Below are 16,367 nucleotides of genomic sequence, written 5' to 3' on the forward strand. Positions count from 1 at the left end.
TTTCAGCACACCTCAATTCTCCATCTGTATCAGATTTACACCAACACCAGCACCAGCAATCATCATGGATTACACAGGTGAGTTGAAAGCTCACTGCAATCACATTCTAGCTCTTCTGCTTCTACTATATTCCGGCATGTTTGATCAGGACATGCACACTTCTACACACACGTGTACTGTATAAAAATCCCCTGCCGAGCAGTATGTAAGGCGCAATGGCTAGGCTTCGTTTGTTTGCCGTATACAAACTACATAGCTCACAAAGTCTTGGGAAGTTAACTCTTGACAACTGATATACTAGGACAGTTTGTCCTACTTCACACTCAACGTCATTTCAAACGAGATATCAATCTCACATTCAGAGACACATTCTTGTGATCCAGGCAATAATTTCGTCATAGGCTCTGTTCCGATATAGATAATCAAATTGACATTTTTTAATCATGGACGTTCTGTCCATGAGACAAATCAACGTCGTGCACAACGAATGGCATAGCGTTGTGACCAACAAATATTGTTCACTGCCTGTACATTGTCATACTTATGATGACACCTTTTCTTACGAAAATAAGATTAGTTTACACCTAGAATAAAGCATTAATTATGTTATTTTAGTTTAATCTCTACAGATATTATTGGGTTGTATATTTCAAGGTAAATGATGCTTGTATTCCCATCCAGCCTATATTATATAACGGCATAACGCTCCTAGATCTTGGATGATTTCAGGTCAATCCAGAGACACTGCCCTCAGCAAAACGCAACCAGCCCTGAGCTCAGCCAATTTTACTTGTATACAAATTGTATCAGCTCCCCAGTCACCTCGCCGGGATTTTCAATGGCACCTTACCCTTTCGACTTCAACACTAGCTCACTCTGTCGGCTCTGTGTGCATCGCCATTAAAATAACCAATTAACAATGCAGTCTCGAACTACTTAAAGCTCCTGAACATTGCCCGAATGCCTACACCAAAAATATAATCCTTGAAATCAAACGGTCACGAATTCCAAACAACAATGTTACCTGTATAGGTAATAAACGGTTAAAGACATTTTAACTCCTAGACCGTTTAGCTATCAAAAATACAACTCTTAACCTTATCGGTTATCTATCAACTTTACCATTTAGCACTCATTACAAATATTACAGCCATATCCAATAACTCTCATTGGATACATATTTCGTATGCAAATTGTACATAGCAGAGGTAAGAAACTTGTGTCGTAAATACGACACATTGTGTTGTCGTAGAACGAAATGGTAGAAAATAGATTAGCTACTGATTGGATTATTATCTATATACACTAATGATTGGAATTAGCTATTTACATGGTACAAATACTTGCTCTTACATTACTATTTAAATTGCTGTGCAAGCTTATAATAAAGTACAAATATACAAGCTTATTATAATAAATGGAAGCTTATATGATAAATGGAAGTTTATATGATAAATGGAAGTTTATATAATAATAAACTATGACTACGAGGTACTGTACAGTGACGTGTCCACACTAAGTCACTGCCTCGCGCAATGTAATCATTGTGCAAACTGTCAATAATAAAATACGAAAAGATGTGCATCAGAATTTGTCTCAATAAACTCTGTTTACAGAACTATGACATGAGTATATTAAGTCTGAAATTATATGACTCAAATCTTGTGACTGATAAAGAGTTATGTCCCAAAATATTCCACAAAAATATATCAAGGCATAAGAATAAATGGATCATGACAGAGTTCATATACACAAAGACAATATAAAACAATAAGTCTCAAATTATACTGCAACCAGAATAATTTAGCACAACTAGGACACTTTGTCCCTATATGTATAACTTCTGACTTAATATCTTGAGACAATTCGTCCCATGAGACAATCTGTCTCATCACAGAAAATCAATACACTCAATACTTGTATCTGATAAAGAAAAGGACAGTTCGTAAAAGAATTTGTCTATCAATGCAGCTCAGGACATATTGTCCTAATACATGTATAATATCTGACAAAATAACATCTTGGGACAGTTTGTCCCATGAGACAATCTTTTCCAGACTCTGGCTTACTCTGGCTTTATTAAATAGGGAAAAAGACCTCTCCGTCACAATATTATATTCCCAGTCCCCCTACCATGCATGCTGAATAGGAATTAGTGGGTCTACACGTATTTTGTCAAAAGTGTCAAAATGTATCGAGGACGAGGGTCGAGTCACACTTAAAAAAAAAAAAAGAATAGAAACTTCTAGACAAAATTCCGAGCCCTAGTCTGCAAAATCTTCTCTAGCTATAAGTCCATGCAGTGTACCTATAATGTGAACACTCGCAGCTGAAACCTCACGAAGTCATAAACCAATCCACCTGCTAAAACTGTGTGACAGTGATGGTGCCTACAATGCGCGCTCTCATTAGTACATAATATTTTGTATGTTTCTACATTGTTTATATTATATAGTAAAACATTAAGAAAGGAGAACTTACCAAAAAACTGAAACTTTGGGATTTTTTTATTACCAGTGTGAACAGTATAGAGCAAACTTCACGAAGTCTTCATAAATTTGAACCTCGCTAACTTATCTGTGTAACCGCAGTTCATGACCTTGTGACGTCATATAAGGCGCAAAGAAGCTTTAACGCGTACACGCGCTTTTCCATTATTGCTAAAGAATGGTTTGTACGCGCAAACAACATTAGCTAAGCTAAGAGTACACCTATCACTGCACTGGTTTTTGTATGCTGTTACACGTACGTACGTACAATGTACACCGTACGTGCACACGGTACGTACACAAAAGTACCGGCTTCGAAAAGGTTGCAGCTTAAAATTTAGGACACGTGCTAAATCAAAAGTAGACGTCGTAGGTAAAAAGGGGGAGATATTGCCTGATGAATGGACTTCCTACTGGCATTTGTTGATCTGTGGTCAAACGACTTCCATGGTAAGATATCAAATTGTTATGGTTATTAGCAGCGAATGCTTATCAATTTTATTTTAAACAAGAACACAATCCATCAACGAGATTTCATTTCTTTGCAACAGTGGAGTAGGCTAAACGCTACAGACATAACAGTACAATGCTGGCTAACGGCAGTCCCCACAGAATCTAGACTGTGGACAACTAGCCCGACCAGACGCTGTGCGAAGCAATACAGCGACTGGGCTGTGTATAGACAATAGGCCTAGTTAGTGGAAAACTACTGAAGTTTATAGAATCTAACTGTGTTAGAAAGTAGAACGTTAGATTTGTTAGACTATTTACATTTAGACAATAGACGTAGCGGTTGTACGTTTACTATTTAGCTAAGTAGAGTCGAAGGTCGTGGACGTTGACTGCAGTTTTTAACTTTTTAAAGTTAGATCTAACCGTTAGGCCTACAACGGCCCACTGGTATCAAACTTCAGAGGAAATAAACTAAATGTTATAATTATAAAGACTGATAACATGTCTGCACTGCTGTTACGAGTGTTCCTAGCATGGCCGGCGGAACCGTGGGGGCCGTGGGGACTCGGGGCCCCCACACTTTTTGCGCACCATACAAAGAAAATACATAATATTAAAGGTGTCATCATTTTGGGCCCCCACACTTTTTTTTTTAAAACTCGGAAGTACGTAGTGGCACAGAAGACTTACCGTTAATCCTTATATTCGTTTTCTTTTGAGCTGGTGGCCTCTTTTTTTTTTTCCTGTCAGCTAAAGAAACCCGGAAGTGAAAGGGGAGAGACGGGCTTAACTGTTAGGCCTTTTTTTTTTTTTTTTTTTTTTTGCTTGTTAGCTCGTGAAACCCGGAAGTGGGCCCCCACACTTTTGAAAACGCTCCGCCGGCCTAGCACCTTAGAACACTCATCATCATTCATCATCATGGGGACATATCATCATCATCATCATCATCATCATCATCATCACTTGATCAGTGCTGGTACTGTGGCTTCCTCTTTGAACCTCCTTGCCAAGGACTTTGGTTCTAAGCCATCACTGACACTGACATCAGAACAATAGGCCTATAAACGAATATGAGTAACGTTATTAAAACGGTTAGGGGAAGGCTATAATATAGGCCTTGATTCTAACGTTAACACTAAAAACGGTGCTTATTGATGAAACACCCCCTTTTTGTATCAGCTATCACTGAGATCGGGTCACGATCTTTTCTTACAAAAGTGTAAAATTCAGACCACCTTGTTGTACAAGGGAGAGAGTTTTGTTTTGTCTTGTCTTGTCTGGCTGAAGGTGCCCACAATCAATAGGTTGAGTATTATCCCACTAGGGGTGTATAAAATAAAGGTTAGAAAATACATTTCTAGGCCAAGCTTGACCTACCCTTCGTTCGCGTTCATGATCTACTGAACTGCTAGTGCCACCGTGCTAACGTATAGCCTAGAGACAGTGGCGTATCTAGGGGGGGGGGGGGGGGGGCAAGGGGGGCACGTGCCCCGGGCGCCACTCCTTGGGGGCGCAAAAAACGAAAAAAAAAAAGCGAAGAAAAGAAGAAAAAAAAACGAAGAAGAAAAAGAAGAAAAGAAAAAAGAAGAAGAAGAAGAAAAAAATTCGCCCGGAAGGGGGGGGGGGGGGGAGGGAGAATGATGGGGGGGGGGGGGGGCAGAAAACCAAATCAAACAAGATAAAAACAAAACATGATGATGACGCGGGCAAAATGACAATGTTTATTGTGTTCACACAAGAATTCCATGTTTCGTAAGCTGAAATACACAAATTTTCGGCGCGCTCGCTGCGCTCGCTCGCCAAATATATATAAAAAAGAAGAACAAAACTTGATGATGACGCGGACAAAATGACAATGTCTGTTGTGTTCACACATGTCATTTAATATTTAGCAGGCAAAATGTTTCACTGAGCAGCGGCTGCAATTTCTTTCGTTCTGAAGCGATCGCCAATTGGATCAAAAGGCGCCAACGGTTTCGAACATACGGGGGGGGGGGGCGCAACAAGAACCCCAAATCAAACAAGATAAGGACAAAACGTGATGATGACGAAGAAATATACAAATTTCGGCTCACTCGCTCGTACTAATTTAGAGTATTTTTTTAAAGTCCTCAGTTTGTTGGTATAATTTGTTATCTATAAGGCCGTCACTATATCTTGATTAGAATTGTAAGATCTAATAAGCAAAAAATGACAAAAATTCCATGTTTTGTAAGCTGAAATACAGAAATTTTCGGCTCGCTCGCTGCGCTCGCTCGCCAAAATTTATCAAAATTCGCTACATTTAAATCACCCTCAAAAGACCCATTTTAAGTGCTTGAAAAAAGCATATCATGTAGACTTTGTTTAAAGTCTCTACCGGGATGGGGTTGGGGTTGAACACTTTTTCAGAAATAGGGGCGCAATTTTCACGCTTGCCCCGGGCGCCGTTTCCCCTAGATACGCCACTGTCTAGAGAGTGGTTGGTCATGCGATGAGACATGCACAAGTGTCAACCTTCGAATGAATGAATCTATCATGTCTATGTAGAAAAAAGTTAATAGGCCTAGATCTAGAGCTATATATTAAAGTAACAGTAACACTATATACAAGTTAAAAGCTACTGTAAGCTTCAGTCTGATGAGAAGTGAGGGTGACTGCGATGTGGATATCCGCAATCGGAACAGGATCAACAGAAATTTGTCCTTATAAAAAATAAAAATCTGTAACTCTTAGAATTATCATTTTGTCTTTAACCCATCGTGCTCCTGAACCACATTTCGTCTTTAAAACCCATCGTGCTCCTGAACCACATTTCTTCCACCCCCGTAACTTTTTATTTAGTTCTAGACCTGTCTACTCTATTATGAGGTACAAGTAGGCTATTGAATTAAAACAAACAAGCGAACAAACAAACAAGCAAACAGCTTTTCAACTTTAGTAGCCCTAGATGTGAGCTGTTATGATTATTTTTTTTTCGTAGACTTTGTAAATTGTAGGGCCGTTATTGTCATGGCATTAGAACTTAATAGAAGGTCAAACATCCCGATTCTCTGTCACAATTAATGCGTCTGATCTCTTTCTGCTTTTTTCCAGACTGAAAAAAGCAAACAAAGAAACAACACAACAGTTCCATCTTCCTTCGGTATTGGCTAGCAGCAAAATTCAAGCTGATAATTTAAAAGATATCAAAGCAATCTAATTCTGTAGAAATCCTCCGGACTTATATCAAATTGAATGAAAACTGTGCTGTTTCTTTGAATATTGTCATTTTTTTTCATGCCCAGGTAAAAACCCATCTACTTTCTTCAAACACACTAGACGAGGATGGGCGTTTCACTGAAATCTAGAACTGGCCGGCTGACCATCCAGTGCATCTGGGCACTACTGTTGACCATTATGTCTATCTCGTTCCTATTCTTCTCACTGGCCACCCCTTTACGGGATCGTCGAAGAATACCACTGGTCGAACAAGTAGGCCTAAAGCTGGGCCTGGGAATTTTCCCTCGTCTGAACGCCGTGTCTTGCTCGCAACTCGTGCGGGAATTCCGGGCGCGCGGTTCGAAGTCAAAGGGGGAGGAACGAATCCAGCGGAGTCTTCAGCGCTTGTGTTCGAGACATCCTCCTTCGGTTCCAGGACCTAATATGTCAGATTCAAGGTACATGTAATTAAGTTATTCCCTAGAGGGCTAGGGATGCTAGTGTCTTGCAGAGGGAAAAAAAGAAAGAAAATAATAGATAAAACATAATGCTTGTTGAATTTCTCTATTCGTGTATAAATGTTAGGAACAGATTCTATTATGTGTTTCACGCTTTAATTGAACATGAGATCAATCTCACTTGAATACTTTCAACACGTCCAATAAATAGGGCCTACATCTGTACAGAGAGAGAAAAAAAACTGGAAGAAGAAAAAGAAAATACAATTCGACAACCATATCCTGTCTTTTCCAAGATTCTACTACTTTCCTTCATTGCACAAGATCTGCTATGTTGCTAATATACCCCACTTAAGGTCGCAAATTTACAAATAGACTATAACCCTAAAAAGTTTTCAACAACATTTACTCGCAGATGACACCAAAGTGTCGAATTCACCGAAACTTGTTTTACTTTTTTTTCAGTTTAGCTTTCAAATCACTGAAATCAATTCATAGAATGAACAGCTAGTTTTTGTTTTTTTTTACTATTTATAAGAACTTCTTAAGTGCTTTACTCAATATCAAACCACTTGATGTTGAAATACATTTTATTCCAGTCTTTTGGGCGCAAACTATGTGAGACCCTTTCGTAATGATGGATATATTTGGCAACACAGGGCCTACGGTAATTCATACATACGTCAGTAGTATGCTGTATTTTGAAGCGATATGGGCAATATCGCTGGTAAACTTGATTATCCAAACGGCAAATTGCAGCAAAGAGCCACACAAAAGAAAAACAAGATTCAGACTGTCTAAAAAATAAGGGCCGTCTTCATGAATATGTTGAAAGCTCATATCATGAATTTTGCTGCTACATTCATGTTATCGTCAATTGCGTCTCCCTTTCATACTTCTGTTTATCATGTACCCCCCCCCCCCCCATATCTCTCCTTCCCCGTAAAGATATTTTTATGATCAAAACGACCTCCTTCTCGAGGACTACAATTTTACCGACTACGGGGATCTCCATCACCCTCTGACGGACGACGTACCGCACCACCTGAGCCGCAAGGCGAAACTAAAGGCAGCGAGGAAAAAGGCCTCCAAAAGGCGGAAAAGGCCAAGCTACGCGGACACGTGGTACAAGGACGTTAAGAGCGGGAATATCCACGCCCACTTTCTCACCACAGAAGCTAATAATACCGAGGACAGGTATGCCATGCCACGCGTTCTTTATAGAAAAGAGTAAAATAAGTATGGTACTGGTTCCATCAAAATGGTTAAATATGAAGAAACAAAAAGAAGTTGTGAAAATTGTCCATGTTTTCGCTTACTTCACGTTATTACAGTTTGAATTAGGCTCTTGGATAAGTTGTAAGATTGATTATAAAGGAACGGAATCGACGTCGGAAATTATCTTATGGTATTTTTTTTTTCTCTCGTTACTCAGACTACGTTGCTCAGTGAAGAACCGCACCTTCAAGACGATAAGAATAATTATGATTAATTATGATCACTGAAAGAAACGCACATTTAGTAAACACGGTTTATCACCCATTTCACTTCTATCATAATTACATAATACGTATATCCATGCTATCCTGCAATCAATACATCGAGTACTCATCGACATTCTGTGGTCCTTGTTTCGTTGTCATTTTGTCTAGACACCTGTATAACTCATGTAAAGGTAAACTGGGCAGCAGAAACTATGCGTTGTCCCTGAGCCGTATGTTTGCTCTATGTTTCTTATTATGCGTGTTCCAGGCATTCTTTGACTGCAAAGCTCTGGAAGTTTGTTGACCCCGTGTCCGAACGGTTGTACCTCTACGGGAGGCTCTTCCAGCACATATGGCGGCCAAACTACACGAACCTACATCTAATCAGGTATTAAGCTCTTTATTATAGTGAAATATGAAAATTGGACATTAGCAGTTAGTGATTTCTTGGCAAAAGATGTGAGCCATCGGTGTCAAAGATCAAGCGAAAACGCTCAAATACAACTCTGAACATATATTCGGGGTTATGCAATAAGACTTGCAAACATATTTCATTTTCTTTCTTGTTTTGTTTTGTTTTTTCTTTTTCGTTTTACACTATCAAGATGTACTAAACACTTATGGGAGAATAATATGATATGACATCAGTCACCATAGCAACATTTCTAGTCAAGTCCAACATGCGCTGGCTCACTGCTTCTCCTTTCTGAATTTGTTTATTGTTGTGAAATAGTGGGTACCATGAACACACCACAATTAAATATTTTCCCTTCATTACCATCATTTCTTTATGAACAACATATTGAATATCAACTGAATAAAGGATGACACGACTGTAATGCTCCTGCGACAATTATTCCGATCTTATTTTCTCCAAGAGTCCAGGGATTAGGTGCGAGGTAGGGTTAATGTTGTGAGATTTTTAGTTTGTGTGAGGAGGTTTGGGTTATATTTGTGGATAAAATATATGTTTGGCTCTTAGCATGCAGATATTTCATGGGAGCAAGTGTCATATTGAACCGAGTAAAGAACACAGTGGCAGATCCAGGGTGGGGGAAGTGAGGGAGGGGAAGGGGGGGGGGGCACCGGGCGCACGCCCCCTTTTAAGATACACGAAATAAAAAAGGAACAAATGAAATTAGGCGGGTGCGCCCCCTTTATTTTATTTTTTCCATTTTATGCCCCCCCCCCCCCCTTTCCGGAATTTCTGGATCCGCCCCTGGCCTGGAATATCAATTCCATCCGACATATAAAGCACGAGTAACTCGGTAGGGAATCTGTGGATCTTTCAATGTCTGAACTAGGAGGGAGCTATACGGCTCTGGCTTTGATTCTAAGGACTACCTCGAGGTCACCAAGATGAACGCACCCATGCACTCCACCCTCAAGTATTATTTCAACATACGCAAAGTGGGTAACCTCTCGGTGCGACGCGGCAACGACTTCACTGTCACCGAGCCGTTCTGGAGTCGTCTCCCGCTGGTGAGTTCTGAATGGAGGCATATCTTGGTGTTGTTTTTGATGCGAATCTGATATTCAAAGACCACATTTCATATATATATCCCAATCTGTAAGATTTCATTTGGGTAACCTGGGCTCAATTCGGATATATCTTACTAGATCAGCAGCAGAAAAACTGTTACATGCTCTTATTTCGTCTCGTCTAGATTTCTGCAATTCTCTGTTTTGCAGCCTTCCGCAAAAAGGACTCGGTAAACTGCAACGTCTTCAGAATTGTGCCGCTAGATTACTTACTTCACGATGAAACTGTCTTTTTTTTATTTTTATTTTTTTTAGGTCGTGATTCCGTGTAGTTTTCATACGCCAGAAAGAATCTCATGTTTATGAGCATTACTTTGGTATTCCTGCTGAAACAAAACAGAGAGAAATCTGATGAAAAGTGAAAATAGCCGAGTCTAAGTCAAAATAACATCATACGAAAGTGTGATTACATACTGGAAGCAAAATATTTTAGACTTGACAACGATTTACAAGGTGTCCTAGAATACAGTAATCTACCATATTTGTCCCTTATGCAAATTTCGACAGTGTGATTCTTCATCCCACCCAGGTTTCTGCATTTAGCGGGAAGCGGTACCGGAGTTGCGCGGTGATAGGAAACAGTGGATCGCTACTCGAATCTCGATGCGGACCCGAGATCGACTCACATGATATGGTATTTAGGTCAGTCCGCGGTCCAATTGTCGTTCTACTCTTAGACATTTTGTGTCTGATAGTTTTATTAATAATCATCGTTACATTTTTCTTTTTGTTTCGTGTTTAGTTCTAAACCAGTGTCTGTAACCACAGTTTGTAGGAATATTTCTTTGTTTGATATTCTAAGGAACAAGGAATTGTATATGTGCAGGAGCTCTGCCTCTGGGCGGGATGAAAATCAGTCTTGAATTAGGTTTTTTTTTTGTATCATGTTTACGGTGCCACATTTTAGTGTCTATAAATACTGTATAGAAAAACTCGCGATTAGATGAAGATCTCTTTGGATGAAGGCATTTTAAAGGAGCGTCTTGAAAGGTGGTATTATTTACACACTGACTTACTACAAAGAGGTACTGTACATAAGGAGATCAAATACATTTTAATACGGTTCATATTCACTTCATGTAATAAAGAGCGTTTTACCTCTGAAGGTCTTGTTAATTTTAATACTTGTGTATGCGTGTGTTCATGTGTGCTGTATAAGCTGTGTTATGATTAATCTATTCTTTTTCACTATGAAAATCATGTTATTTAAACGTTATAGTTTTCTCTTCTCCTCTCAGATGCAATGTCGCGCCAATCGAAAAGTTTGCGAGCGACGCTGGCTGGAAAAGCAATGTTACCAGTTTCAACCCGACCATCTTTTATCGAAGGTGAGTACGCGCCCGGACTTCCGTATTGCTGTCTATTAGAGGAACATGAATGCAGGTAGTAACCCAACGGATGATGTGTTCTTTGCTGGATTGCTATCCAGAAACACTACATTTTGACGCTCTGTTAAGCAGGGTAAACACAAAAATACGAATCCACTATATCACCAGCACTGCCAATAACAATAAATAAGAAGATGGATCGATTTCTTAGAACAGGGTAGTTAAATAATTGTACCCTCACACATTGATAGTAACGCGCTTTCCACCCTCACAGACTCTATTGGGAAGTAAAGAGATATTACTCATTTTTCACGAACTGGGAACAGCAGACCCGTATAATGATCCTCATACTGTGTCTGTTATAGCCTCACTTTCAGTCTTTATGGTTTCTGTGTCGAAGATACACGGCGCTAGGGAACAAGGCCTCCGTGTCGAAATTCATGAAGGACATTACCGAGTACCACGGCCATCTGTGGTTTCCCTGCTTCGGCGCGCCCGGAATGAACGCCATGTGCCTTAAGCCATTTATGTCCGACGATTACCGGCGGGACAGCGGGCCGCGGTTTGCTCTGGGACACCCCGATCACTTCAACAGCTTGTGGACCTTCTGGAAGGAAAGAAACGTGACAAAAGCGCCCTCAACCGGTAAGGAAGACTTCCTTGTTCTTGGCTGGAGCGAATAATATTGGTCCCGAGTAGGACCTAATCATAAAATTTTCGTGATCCGATAAATCATACTGTTACGTGGTGATAATGCTAAAAATAGATAACAATAGCATCAATAACAATGATTGTATACAATTGTCTTTTATGTTGTTGTTTTTCCCCAATATACAATCATTTGTTGTAATTGTTTTATTTAATTATTATGTAGGGTTTTTCTGTTTGTATTACATTCTTATTTGATTGTAGTATATAAGAAAAACGTGTCATATTGGAAAAAAAAAGAATTGAATATGAAAAAAAAATTATATCAAAGGTGATAATCTGTAATGGTGATAGTGATAACAGAAATGATAACTTGTCAATTAATCAACTCCATCTGCTAAGATGATCAAATTCCTCGAAGCGGGAGCCTCTAACAATATGCAATATCTTGTCGAGAATTTAGATTGTTTCAAATAATCAAAAACATATGATCCGGCTTTCGATTCCACCCACAGGGTTCTATTTCACCCACGCGGCTCTGCAATTGTGTGACGAGACCCACCTATACGGCTTCTGGCCCTACCCCGTCCGGCTGGACTCTCAGTTCCGCCTCGTGCCCTACCACTACTTCGACAAGGTCATCGCTTCCACCGGCCACTCGATGAACGAGGAGTTCTCCATCCTGGCTCAGTACCACGAGCTCGGGATCCTCCGCGTCAACGTCGGCGAGTGCGGCGACGATGACGACAAGCGAAGCGGGGCGAATACGGAGAGACGCCCCTCAGCTAAGGAGGGAGCTGTAGAACAGTGGGCGGATCCTGAAGGAGTGTGACCTTCGTTGTCGCCCGTCGGAGTGGACTTCCCTCCAGCCATGACCGAGCCAGCCGCGGAATCACCTCAATCATTGTGAGAGATAATCATGAAATCAATACACGAAAACAAGCGTTTGTTTCGAAATTACGAACAAGACAAAAAGGGCAGAAGCTGTTTTGAGTTTGAGCAGGTGTCATTTCGAAAATGCCATGAAAACGAGTAGACCTGAGTCTTTCGTCTCGCCTTTGTTTCAAAATTGTTGTCAGGGAAGAAGGCATTATTTTAGTTTAATCAAACATTATTTTGTATGAAAATTTTGTTTTTGACAAAGTAGGAGAAAGAATTACGAGTTGTTTATGAGACGGTTTCCTAACTACAAGAAGACAAGAGATGGATTAGTAATGGTTCGAGGAACCCTTATTTCGAACATCTCGAATGCAAAGCCTAACATTGCCAAACGCCCTGTTTTTCAGTATGTCATGCACTTTGAATCCCACGAAGAGAATGATATCCTGTGATATGAACCGTCCTTCACACGGTGTGTGACTTCAAAAAAATCCTATGCAAACAAGAGAGCGTGAGGAGCGTAGATTGAGGCCATGATTGGCAGAAGTAAAAAAAAAAAATAATGATAAATATAATTTCAAAAAAATCGACACCGTTATTGGCCAGTGATTTCGCGCCCCTGCCGGCCGTCCAATCAGAAACCAAGTCACAAATTGTTAGTGAACATGTACTTGACTCTTCTACGGGAGAGACTTACAGTTTCTGGAAATATGGTTGAGGTCGTATCGACATTGCTGTCTTTCTACAGGGGAGGTATACTCTTCTGGACATGTTTCCGTGGACGCTCTTACACCCCCCCCCCCCTAAATCTGCATAATAAATATTGTGCGTGTTTTGGCACGATACTTGCGAACCACGCGCAATACTTTGGATATCGTAGAGAGGTGAAATGGTTTTAATCTAAAGTTTTCGTTTGTTTTCTTTTTTTAATCGTATCATCGCAAACCTGGAAACAATGTGCGATATTCTTGTTAGAGTGGGACGACTTTAGCTGGACTATCGATGGCAATTACTGTAGGCCTATATCGAATATCATTGTGACATGCCAATACCGAGCTAATACCGAATATTAGCTGTGCCCTTCTGTGAAAAATATGACCGTGTACATGCAGTTAATTATGATATTTGATTTAGTATTGCCATGGTAAACTCCGTACTTTTGTACATAACTTTGTAAGTTTCAATGTTGCTCTGTGGTTCTTAAGCATATTTGTGCGAGTGACAAAGTTTACACAACGCAAAACAGTTGTACCTTTGGTGTACCCTTCAGAACTTTTGTCCAGTCTTTTGTTTTATCACATTGTATTAGCGTGATAAGTGCTTTTACGACGGTTGTCTTTTTTATTTGTTTGTGCAAGAGTCTGTGCAATACCAAGCGACAGGAAAGTCGCCCGTACGAGGTGTCTATTTTGTGTATTTTTGTTTTCTTTCTCGAACATAATGGTGAAAAATACAATATCGGTAAAAAATGTGCTATTGGCGGAGTCTGTGCTCTTCCAGTGCTTTTCTAGTGATATACCCTATTTGTGTGAGGTCATTGTTGACAAAGACTGATAGTTTTCTCACACACGCTCTCTCTCTCTCTCTCTCTCTCTCTCTCTCTCTCACTCACACACACACACACACACACACACACACACAAATTACACGTACACGCGAATCCAAATTTTATTCAAAGCTTGCCCAATGCTTACTTGACATGGCAACAAGTATTTTACATCAAGTGGATTTCAGCCTATGACAAGTACGAAGATGGGCACGTGTTTGGAAAATTGTGTTACACAGATTGTAATGTTATAATTTAGTAGTGAACGGCGTATTTCACTGATCCTTGCTAACTTGTTGAAGGTAGTAATTCTAAAGGAAGATGTAGGGGATCGGGACAAATACATACAACACATAACTTAATGTACGAGATACGAATGTACTTTTCTACTACGTCACTACACATGTACGGTTTGCTATTAAATGAACACGCCTGTGTGCTCCATAAGCCGCTTTGTTGTTTGTTTGTTTGTTTGTATGGTTGCTTAATTTTTCCATCTGAGAAGATGGCTGGATAGCTCATATTGAGCTGCACGAGCTGGTCTACTAGGACAGGGTCCAGTTGAATGTGAGGCGGGACCACTTCACCGGGTTATGCACCCTGCTCTTGAGGATGAATAAATAAAGCGGGATCTTATATGTAAATGAGTTGAGACTCTCTCACATACGGGGCCTCCATTTTATGTCCTATCCGACTGACAAAAGTGTTTTCCTCTTTCTGGAGGGAACTATATATGATTACACACAACATTGATCAGCTAGACTTGGGAATTGATCCCAGGTCCTTAGGATCTGGAGGCAGACGCGCTTTTGGCTGAGCTTTAATATTTCCGCCTTTTATGATTATGTAAGCATCGCTGTGTCTGATTATTTATTTCTTTGTGGCGCAAATGTGTATCAAATATTAAGTTTTGAGCATTCTTTCAACTTTCAACTTTCAACTTTATTTTCACCTCCATCAAAATGAACAAAGAAATTATGTACATTTGCATATACACGGGATATTTGTGATACAGAACAAAATTTGAAAAGGTACATAAAAAAATTATGAAAATGAAAAGTAGATGCGATTACATCTTTGTTAAATACATAAAGCGTATAATGCAAGTCAACTAAGGATGAGGATGGAAGTGGAGGGTCCCACTAAGAAGCAAAGCTTGTACGATATGGGACCCTCAGAAAATACACAAAACATCAATATAAAACATAATAAACGAACTGATGTCAACTGACATCAAAATGATTGGGAAGAGGAGAAAGAGAGAAAAGGAAAGAAAAAAAAAGGAAAAAAGGGAGAAAAAAGAGGGAACTACAGCATGTGCCATCGTGGACGCAAGCAATCTAGATTTCATAATGTAAAATAAGTGATAAAATACAAGCTGGATTGAATGTAATGCAAAACATTTTTTATACGTAGTTATGTTGGTAAGAATGCAGGAGAAAGAGAAAAACACATCGTTATATTTAGAACACAGACAGGGACATACTTAGGAGGACTTATGTAAGAAAGAATGATGACTTGACTGAGGTGATAAAGGGAAACTAACTCTGTTGGATGTTGTAAAATTTCAATAAAAATGATTTTAATTTATTCTTGAAGGAATTCAGAGATTGAGCTGTTGTAATGTTACTGGGAAGTGAATTCCAGTACTTTGGCCCATCGTAAATAAATGTGTTTTGAACCAACAAAGTTCTCAGAAGTGGGAAATGGAAATCATTTGATCGCCGTGTTGGATAATTATGAACGGATTGATTTCTTTGAAACACTGTTTCAAGTATATTTGGGAGATTATTTTTATTATAATTATACATAAATTGTCCTAGATTAAACAAATACAAATCATTAATTTTCAATATTTTATGCTCATAGAATAGTGGGTCAGTATGGGACAAAAATACAGTATGACATATAACACGGAGTGATTTCTTTTGCAATAAAAGTAATTTATCTAAGAATGTTTTATAAGTATTTCCCCACGCGAGAATACCGTAACTTAAATATGGCAATATTAAGGATGAATATAATACGAGCAGGGACGACAAAGGAAAACAAAACTTAAGCTTATTAATTATACCAATATTACGTGAAATAATTTTACATATACTGTCAATATGAAACTTCCAGGACAGCTTATTGTCAACTGTTACTCCAAGAAATTTTATTTGGGAAACATTTTCGAGTGGAGTACCATCTAAAACAATATCAACAGGTAATGCCTCAGTAGAATTACTAAAGAGCATATATTTTGTTTTTTGAAGATTAAGAGATAGCTTATGAGCTTAAGAGATCGCAATTATGCCAACAAAGTGGATGACGTGTAGACCAGCATCTCGTCTAAATACTTCTACTTTATTGCCACC

At 39.4% G+C, this 16,367-nt stretch overlaps 1 protein-coding gene across 1 annotated transcript in view; it reads left to right on the forward strand.

The window, feature by feature from the left end:
- LOC139711911 (uncharacterized) overlaps nucleotides 1–16,367 on the forward strand; it is a 28,265-nt gene continuing 11,898 nt past the window's right edge. The window contains exon 1 of the mRNA XM_071623795.1: nucleotides 1–77. The gene's annotated coding sequence lies outside the window, so the exon portion shown is untranslated. The remainder of the gene's footprint in view (nucleotides 78–16,367) is intronic.

This window comes from Diadema antillarum, unplaced genomic scaffold (assembly GCF_040938485.1).
Source record: "Diadema antillarum isolate AM-2024a unplaced genomic scaffold, OU_Dant_1.0 scf00000005, whole genome shotgun sequence".
NCBI lineage: Eukaryota > Metazoa > Echinodermata > Echinoidea > Diadematoida > Diadematidae > Diadema > Diadema antillarum.